Source organism: Mugil cephalus, chromosome 10 (genome assembly GCF_022458985.1).
Source record: "Mugil cephalus isolate CIBA_MC_2020 chromosome 10, CIBA_Mcephalus_1.1, whole genome shotgun sequence".
Classification (NCBI taxonomy): Eukaryota; Metazoa; Chordata; class Actinopteri; order Mugiliformes; family Mugilidae; genus Mugil; species Mugil cephalus.
The window spans coordinates 21650865-21660680 of record NC_061779.1 but is presented as its reverse complement, the minus strand read 5'-3'; the positions used below and the strand labels follow the sequence as shown (position 1 = coordinate 21660680).

Sequence of the window (9816 nt, the reverse complement as noted above, 5' to 3'; positions counted from 1 at the left end):
TTTAGCAAACATTGCACCCAATGTCCATAATTTACACTGCAGTGACGTTAAAGCCTATATGTAGCATTGAGCTCATTGTTGAGCTGCTCAGCACAAGTCACTGATCCACTCACTCTCAACGGACTTACAGAGTTGTTTCGTGCTCCAGCAGGAACCATGCTCTTGGAAATGCAGACAGACAAAGCAAGTCATTTAAAAAGCTAAAGAGCATGAGTTTGAGGAGACCAAAAACAGAGCTAAAAGAGAGTGAATATTGGGTGCATCAGAAATACGTTATTGTTGGTTTAAACTTTATCGTCCTTCTTGTACATCTATTCTCATTCCTCCTCTGGTGATCTGAATGTGTTTTCCCAGACAGGTTTTTAAGCCAAAAAGCTTGAGGCAACTGTCTGACTAAAATATATTAGCCCTTTCACACAGGTTGGAGTGTTTTTCCCGACTGTTTCAAATGGGTGATGAAACCTGATAATGTTTATGTAGATTGTGATGTGGCTGCATTTCTTATAAATCTTGGTTTTAAATGCGTCTGTGCTGAAAGCGGTTCGGCTTTAGTTTTGTCCAAACTGTGTTTCAGCGCTGCTCGGGAGCTAATTTATTGTTGGCTGCCGGAGCCAGGCCTTGCACTACCAACATACAAATCTTTCTATTGAAAAACCATTGGGGAACTTATTCAAAGACACTTCCCCCGAGCAGGTGCACCACACATGAGTCTACAGCCAACACAGCCTCAGCCTCGCAGCAGTAAAATGTGTCGCAGCCTCACCAGTGGTCAGAGGCTTTGGCATCGGCTACAGTCCTCTCCTCGGGGAGGATATAGCTAGAAAGTGGCACAGCATCAAAAACAAAAAGCAAATCTGTCTTTGTCCTTCACGGCTGCCAGGGATTAAAAAGGTTGTCCTTTCAGCGCTCGGCCTTGCGAGGGCTAACACAGCAGCACAGCGAATGTTCCCATTTCTCATCGCCAAGAAAGACTGCTAGGGCGAGCCGATGCCACCCTTGCTTTTTGACCTGGTATCCCCTGAAAGAATGAGTTTCCTTCTGAGTGCACCACAATGCCCCGAGAAGCAAGGGCCAGGGCGCGCGCCTGCTGTGATGTTAATTTAATGACGAGCTGCTGTTCAGATGGCAGGTCCAAACAGCTGAATAAAGGGATTGTTGTGTTTTTGCTCCATTTTGTAAAGAAGGGGGCCCCTCGGCCCGTCTTGCTGCTCTCCTATGGGCAAACAGTGGACCCTCTGTGAGTACACTGCAGTACAGTGCCACTTCCTACAGAAAAGTTTCCCTCCTCTTCGTCGCTTGGTGTTCCAGTTCAGCTCCTCCCAGGACCTGAGTGGCTTTGGGTGTTTTGCTGAAAAAGGCTTGTTGAATTTCCTACACAGTAGACTTCAGACTAAATAGAGCACACTTTCCCACGATTTAACTCTAATTGGTTTGGCCAGCAGTCCCATTAGTAATCATACTAGCTAATTGCTGAGATTTGGAACCGTGACAATAATATTAAAAAGGAGTCCAAAAGAGACTTAAAACCTACAGTTCCCTGCTCGCTGTGGGTCTGCATGAACATACTAATGAGGATTGTGTCGTTTTGTTGCATATATTCCATGTGCAGCATTTTATCTTAGTATTTTAGCATGGTACCAGCTCTTAATTAACTCTAGTGTGACTCTGACTGATGGGATTTTACTGGGTTTTGGGTGATGTCATTGTGTCAAAAACGCGAGGAACAAAAACACAAGGAATCATGAGGGTACGTGAACAGGTATATCCAGAGTAAGAGAACATTTGAATGAACAGACACAGCTGTACAGCATATACTAAGGCTAAAGACCTACAGGTGAGACTACTCAGGGAGGAGCACACAAGAAGAAACCAATCAAATAATCACACTGGAGGGAAAAGACAGACAGGAAATAAAGCAAGAACAAAACTTTTTATATTAAAAGGAGAATCTGTCACAGAAATTGTCCAAATTGTCCTGACTAGAGCCACACAGCTAATGTGGCTGATAAAGAACTGACTGATTGGATCATTTGAGGCTTTCTAGACAACTGAACCGAATCAGTTCATTAACATGCATAACCAGACTTAACAAAAGAAGTGTGAAATTACTTACTAACCATTAAAACTTGATTTTTAAAGGAACCCGTGTGAATGCATCCATCTATACAATAACACAAAGGTTTGTAAATGAATTAATGAACCATTTACAAACCTTATATGAGGTGATGAACAGAGATATTAACTTTGTTGTGCCATGACTCTTCTTGATGTTGTACAGTTATGTTGTATAGACCTCGATATGATCAGAACATGCAAATCAGTGCTCTGGTATTCAACCCTGGAGGGACGGCGCTGACTAGCCCTCCACTCTGGCAGTGAAGGTATAACATGCAGCACTAACTTTACATGTGTTGCATGTGAACACAGAGGGAGGTAGGAAAAGGTCAAGTTCAGCCAAATGTGTGTGTGATGGTTTGGGGGCTGCTGTCACATTAAATTACCTAGCGTGCTTTGTGCCACTGACGTTCCCAGTGACTTTCATCTTGTGATATATTTAGTCACGCTTAAGACCCAATAAAAGGTTTTCTCAGGAGGGGACACGTATTCAGAGCACTCTGCTGCTCTGCCTGCACAGATACGAGGAGAAGAAGAAGAAGAAGAAGAAGAAGAAGAAGAAGAAGAAGAAGAAGAAGAAGAAGAAGAAGAAGAAGAAGAAGATAATGGTAAAGAAAAAAAAACATCAGGATCACACCAGTCGTAATGTCTGTGGTAAATTTTCTAAATAGAACGGCCATATTACACGTCATTTTCTGACTTCCTTACAAGAAGCTATTGTTTTCTGCACATTTTGGCAAAAAATGGAAACCAACCTGAACAAACTCTCTTTAACAGCACATCTTGTTCCTTCCTTTTTCCTTGGTTTTCCCACACCCAACCTCGTACAACTGAACAATTGATCCATAAGATGATTTGCAGTCTCAATAGACCAGGACAATACGCACCCACTCAACCAACACCTCATCCCACTACCATCAGGTCGGAGATATCAGACTTTTAAATTCCGATGAGCTCACAGGGGAAAGAGCCACAGTGACCCTAAATAACAGACCCCAATGACTTTATTTTTCTTGTTTTCTTGTCATGTCCAATTTTCTGTTGTGTTGAATATGTGTACAGTCAAGTGGAAACAAATCTCCCTTCCTGGACAAATAAAGTCTGAAGCCTAAAGCCTAAAGCTGCATTCAAGGACACTAGAGGAACCTTGATTGAGAATTTCTGCATCACTGCACCTTTTAGGTCAACACTCATTTATTTCACACATGCTTGGAAATTTCCCTATTGTGGTACAAATAAAGGTTTTTCTATTCTATTCTATTCTATTCTATTCTATTCTATTCTATTCTATTCTATTCTATTCTATTCTATGTTTAATTTTTCAGGAGTGGATTATGATTTAGACAATTGTTTTTCCTGCTAACTAGCAAATGTCACCTAATTGTAATTTAGTTTTGAGTGGAGTAATACAGCCATGCATCTAAATCCCAGTGTCTGATTTTATTGCGATTCAAAACACATGTCGCACTGGAAATGCCTTTGAGATAATAGCTTGAGTGAACAAAATGATTTCAAAGTGAAACCATCGTAACATCATCACATGTCATGTGTCATACATAATCAAGTCAATATCAAGACTTCAGATGCAAGTGTAGACTTCCTGCCCACTTCCTGTCTCCTGTGAGAGATGCCAGTACTGGTACTTTGTGTGGTTCTTGACAGAGAGGCTCTAAGTCTAAACCCACTGGTAGAAACTGGGTGTAAGTTGAATTTCGAAGCAATCTTTCTAAGCCGTGGCTTAGTTAGTTAAAGTATCTGTCTAGTAATCAGGAGAGCCTGGATTCACCACTTATCTCAATAGCTTCCTCAAGGAACTGGTGGGAAGTTTGAGGTTTTAATGGGAATATCTGTAGGTAAAAACCCAGCAGAAACCTATAGTTCTATAGTTGAGTGTGGGGGTCTGTTTGCCCCAGTCCTCCTTCCCTATGTATTTATGGATATGAAACACTATATAATCTCATTCAGACACAATTCGTGTCTGTATATGAGTTAGGTTCTCACTGGAGTTTCATGACACAGAGAGTAAAACACCTCTGCACATAACTGGATGGTCGTCCCAGTTGTCTTGTGTGAGTTTGTTGTTCATTATAGTCGATTCTGTGGTGGTGACGAGGTCAACAGCTTGAATTTGCTCTGGTGTTACGGCAAAGTTCAGTCCTCTGGCTAAAACATCTTCCTCCGGCTGAGCGAGCTCTCAGTCCGACAGGTTCTGGATGTCCAGCTGCGTGTGGTGCAGTCATCCTGTCTCCTCCATGCCACTTCCTCACATTTGTGTTAGTTGTGGTGCTGTGTTTGTAAAAACAAAACTTTCTGTTCCTTACCTTCTATGTGTTGGGAGGTTTCTGAATGGTTTTACCCACAGAGTTTTCCTATTTAAACCTCAGCTTCCCACCAGTGCCTTAGAACTGAAGAAGCTACTTGGATGAGCGGTGAAACGTCTTCAAGAAACTCTTCAAGTCCAGATTCCTTATTAAACCATTTTTTGGGAGATATGTACGCCTATGTAGCTGCTACTCCTCTGTACAACACCTCATGAAGCCTGGCTGAGTGATTTGATTGGTCTGGCAGGTCTGGCTAATAAGGTAACTTAAAACTAAGCTTACCAGAACGAAGATATGACATACTTCAACAAAGCCAGAGGCGCCATGGCTTAGTTGGTTAAAGTGCCTGTCTAGTAAACAGGAGATCCTGGGTTCGAATCCCAGTGGTGCCTTTGTCTTTATTTCTCAAAGTTGAAGAAGATCTTACACCTCCAATCTATAACACACCTATCCATATGTTATCAGTTTTCCAGGCCAGCTGCTGCACAGTCAGTGATTATTCTAAGATCTGGCCGCTCATAAAATGGCAGTGATATGATGAAACCATGAGCTAAGTTCCTAATGTTCTGGAGCTCTGTAGGCGTGGTTCACCATATCCAGCCCTGGACAACTCCGAACGTTTTTCTAATCACAGCACTAGATAAATAAGTCTGAGGTCATCCCGAGGAAAATGCCTGCGTGCGCCACATTTCATGGCAAACTAACAGTAGCAATTTTGAACAGAATCAACCGCATATATCAACCTTACAGAGGCAGTGGAGGAAAAATCAAGAGCCTGCCAGAGTCTGTAAGATTCATCGTCTGGGCAGTTGGGCACATTTGTAGAAGGGACACTGTGATATTTCACAGGAAATAAAACTTGACTAGCTGCTGGAACTAGTCGTGGGGTCACTGAAGTCAGTAGGATCCATCCACGTGCGACCACCAGGCAGCCCATCCAAGCATTGGACCAGTGTCTACATTTCTATCTTTAGAGCCACGATGTCATAATGGTCTCGAAATGCCGACGTGTGAACCAGCACTGCAGCATGTGGTCTTTAGCTTTGAAAGACGTCAGAACGGCAGGTGAAGGGTGCTGTGGGAGCCTCTCAGTCCGGAGCGCAGCAGTTTACGTTGGGTGACCTTCCTCGTTTGACGTCTACCAAATGGTTCTGAGAATGTCTGAAGGTTTGTTGAGTTTTTTGGGGGCAGTGGGATTTGCTGGAGCTGAGCAAGTAAAACCGTCTGTTCAGCACAAGAGCGTGCAGCGGTTATGTAAGGGAGCCAGACTCTGCTAATCCTTTTACAGAGGAGCGCAGAGCCTGCGGGGAAGAGCTTTCTCATCATTGAGACAAATCAGCCCATAAAGCAGACGTCTCAGCGGCGCATCCACCACCATGCAGAAAACAAATCCTCTCATATACACAACAGCCTCGGGATGCAGCGGGGAGAAGTCACCCACAAAGTTGAGAGATGGATGGTCTGTGCGAGAAAAGCGATGAGTACTTTGTGTTATTAATAGCGTCGCTGATTCATGCTTCTTATTCTTTTAATCCGCTGGGCGCTAAACCCCATAACCCATGTCAGAAGCACTCCTCAAAGCACACAAAGTTTTGGAAAGTCTGCTCTTGCTCAGGAACGCAATTGAAGCGTTGCGCACGCACTGCGAAAACCTGCCATCATGCAGACACCGTTAACTTCCCATCACGGTTGCCAAGACTGTTTGCTCCTCTGTGACGCACGGACTCTTTGTTCCTATGAAATCTCCGCGGTCTGTCAAAGAGCGAAAATGCCTGTTGCTTTTTGAAGCACTGTTAAAACCCACGACTCTCTGCGAGCAAGAGTAACGAGCAGAAATGGACGCGCTCGCTCTCGGTGAGTTAATTGCCACAGATTGTGAGTGCCAAGGCCTCCAAGCTTGAGGGACAATACCAGGTCTGTGGTTGTGATAATAGGTTTACTCTCTGAGTCAGAAGTTGCGGAAGTGCCGACATTAGGGACCCGAAAGCTGTTGAAAGTTCAGGAGTGTGCACTCCAAGGATGTAATCACGCAGAAGAGCTTTGGGGAAGGAAAAGGCCTCTGCATCCCCTTAGCTGGTGCTGCCTTTGAGGAACTCATTGTTAGAGCACCAGTGGGAGGCATGGAGGGCCCTGCTGGCATGTGCCTCCTCGTCAGGGCCTCGGTGCCAACATGACGAAGTGGGCAAAGGTTTTGTGTGTTTGAGTGGATGTGTGCGAATTCTGAAACAATCTGAAAGATGCCGGGACATGTCCAGTGTCGCATGTTTAAAATATGGGGCCACCCATACAGGCCTTTGTCTTTGAACACACTGACCTGTGTTAGAGCGTGTACGCTTTGTCCCGGGCTTTATTTCCACTGTCCTCAGACTGGACTGTGAACTCTGTCGTCCTTCAGGAGTTGTGACTAAACCGAGTTCCACGAACTTTCATTGTTTGTGATTCTGAAAGCAAGCGGCGTACGTCAGGGCACGGTGAGATGAATTTGTGTTCTGTTTGAACAAGAGCACAAATTACTGTACAAGTTACTAATTTAATATCTCAGATATTTTTATGGCATTGGTGGGTTTTCATTTGACACATTTCACCAAATGTCTGGACAACATGAGAGTACAAACGTTCCCTCTAACTGACTTTTTCCAAACCATCTCATTAGCTTCTGTAACGTTCATCACTCATGTGATGATCCCCTTTAACCTAACTCACACATGATTCACTGACCTACGGAGAGATGACATAAGCACAAATCTGTCTCCCAACTGTTCCCTTAGTGTTTGCATTAGTCTCTTATGGTGGTTGGTCATCAGATTTGCTGACCTGGGAAAAGAATGTGTGAAAACAAATATTTCTACTTGATATAATTAAAAGGAAATTTAAATATCAGTTAATAAAAAACTGACCACCATGTAATAATTCATAAGACTAGTTTCTGCTTCAGAAATGTATCTATTTGCCTGGCCGAATGATTTGATTGGTACTTTGACCCAGCAATAGGCGCCGTGGCTTAGTTGGTTAAAGTGCCTGTCTAGTAAACAGGAGATCCTGGGTTCGAATCCCAGTGGTGCCTTTGTCTTTACTTCACGAAGTTCTTACAATTCCAGTAAATAATAATATTGAGTTACAGTATAGTGCTATTACCTTAACTCATCCGATCTATAAGACACCTACCCATATATTTATAGTTTTCCCACGTATGTACGCTACCTGCTGCACAGTCTGTGACTGAGCGTTTCTGCTTCATAAATGTATCTGTTTGCTGCTTTTCTCCATTCAGAACTAAACTGAATATGTGTGAGCTTTAGACGATCTGTGATGAGCACATTAAAGAGTGAAGAAACCAGTAGGTGCTGAGACACTTTTTCTTTTTGATCAACTAATAGAGTAAGACAAAAGCCGTGATGAATCCAAGCGTCTTTAGAGGAGAACAGTAAATCCATGTTAAGTCAATACTGCATGTGCAGGATACAGGGCGCCCTCGTGGTAGGTGGATGGTGTGACATCTCCCTCTGCAGGATGTTAAAGGAATAGATCATTTCATGGAGGCATTTTAAAAAGAGCTCGTACCAAAGCCTGCTGATCCCCGTTCAAAAATACTGTACTCTTCTTTCTCCTGTATTCATTAATTTAATTTAATACCTCAATGAACGACATTCAAATCCTGTTTCATGAGCATATTGTTAAAGTATGATTTAAAAAAACACAGCAACCAAATTGTTGTCAGCACTTTCCAAAAGCGCAGAGCAATAACTGCTCAAGATATAATTGAGACGATCTAGATGAGTGACCGAAAGAGGCTGAATTGTCCAGTTAAAATGACTGATTCCTTCTAGTGGTGCAGCTGCCAGTCGTGTTTGACCTCTGTAACAACTCCAACTTAAAATGTGACGTTGGAAAAAGCCGTGACTGCTTGTGTTTATTCCAACGCTGGGATGTCTCTGTTGTCCCTAACGTGCCAAGCACATCTGTGTGTGATTGTGATAACAAACAAAGATGGCCGCCGCCGCCGCTGACGGCGATTGGTCGTTTGTGAGGAAGGTAAACTCTGATTCATTGTTTAAGTTCTGAGGAAGCGAAAGCGTCACCAGATCATCGAATGTGGAGCCAGACGTTCCTGAGAAAGATTTCTCATATTTAAACTTAACAGCCAAACAAAACAAACGCCCCCCCCCCATCCCTCCCTCCATCCCTCCCTCGGCCCTCCGGGAAGCTCGGCCTCCAAATTCAAGGATGTGCATCACCAAGGTCAACAAGTAACGTTGGCGAAGTGGTAGTTTAAACTGTTAGTTTTATTTCTTTATTTTGGCAGGTGGTCGTCATCATAGTCTCAGTTCGGGGGGGGGTCCCACTAAACCAGGTGAGATATCGGGGCACTCTTGCTCTATAAATCTTTTTTAGCACACAGAACAAACACTTTGAGTACTGTAAAGAGACATTTGCTGAATATGAGGAAAACTGTGTTAGATTAAGTTTTTGCCCACAGACAAAACGAAACATGTAATTTATCAAACATATTAATACATGTGGTTAGTCCGGAGTCTGTTTGCTTCTGGTGCTTTTCTCCAGCCGCTCTGACTTCCTCCCATCATCCATAGAAATGCTCGTTGGGCTAATAACTGCTGATTTTCCTGGCTGTAGGTGTGAATGTGTTGGTGTCTTAGCCCTGTAGATAGACTGGTGATCTCTCCAGGATGTACCCCGACCTTAGCCTAATGTCGACTGTGATAGACCCCCCCCCCCCCGACCCTCTAGAGTGAGGCTGTCAAATTCAGTTTAGTTCAGGCTCTCAGTGTTGTATTATGTCTACAGCTCTGACTAAAACAGCTACTCTTGGTGAGCACATTAGGAACAATCCTGCCAATTGTTTGAAAAATTGTAGTTGATGTCTTCTATGTAATTTTCACACTTTGTAAATTCATGGGCCACATTGGACCGTACAACTGGGCTGGCTAGAGAGTTATAAAGTCCATCAATTTCTTTGATTGATCTGGGCTTTGGGTTCGTTAATTCACGTATCAAATAGTTTTAATGTCATCTGATCTTATTATTATTGCACCAGATGGCCTCTCGTCGTACGAACAGTTTTGGAAAGAAAACGCAAAAGTTCTTGGCAGGGACGAACCATCAATCTGTCACGAGCTAGACATCAAATGGAAAGCAGTCAGCTGAGCTGGCTCTGTAGTGAAAATGTTATTAGATGATTCCTGACAGTTTAGATCAGTCCTACGAGCGTCGTCACTCATAACGAACCCCCGTCGGCACCAGCGGTTTCTCACAGGATTCATTTATCTGTGATTATAATAAATGTGACTGAGGTCTGATGCTTTCTGAAGGGCCAGGAACTCAGTGTTGAACCAAAGCTTGGCACGGTCTAACAAAACTCTCC

At 43.4% G+C, this 9816-nt stretch overlaps 2 non-coding genes across 2 annotated transcripts; both read left to right on the top strand.

Moving 5' to 3' along the window:
* The first annotated feature begins 4754 nt into the window (after nt 1-4754).
* Nucleotides 4755-4828, top strand: trnat-agu. Its single transcript has one exon. It is a non-coding gene; the product is annotated as a tRNA-Thr (tRNA).
* Nucleotides 4829-7426: 2598 nt separating this feature from the next.
* trnat-agu lies at nt 7427-7500 on the top strand. Its single transcript has one exon. It is a non-coding gene; the product is annotated as a tRNA-Thr (tRNA).
* Nucleotides 7501-9816: the final 2316 nt, after the last annotated feature.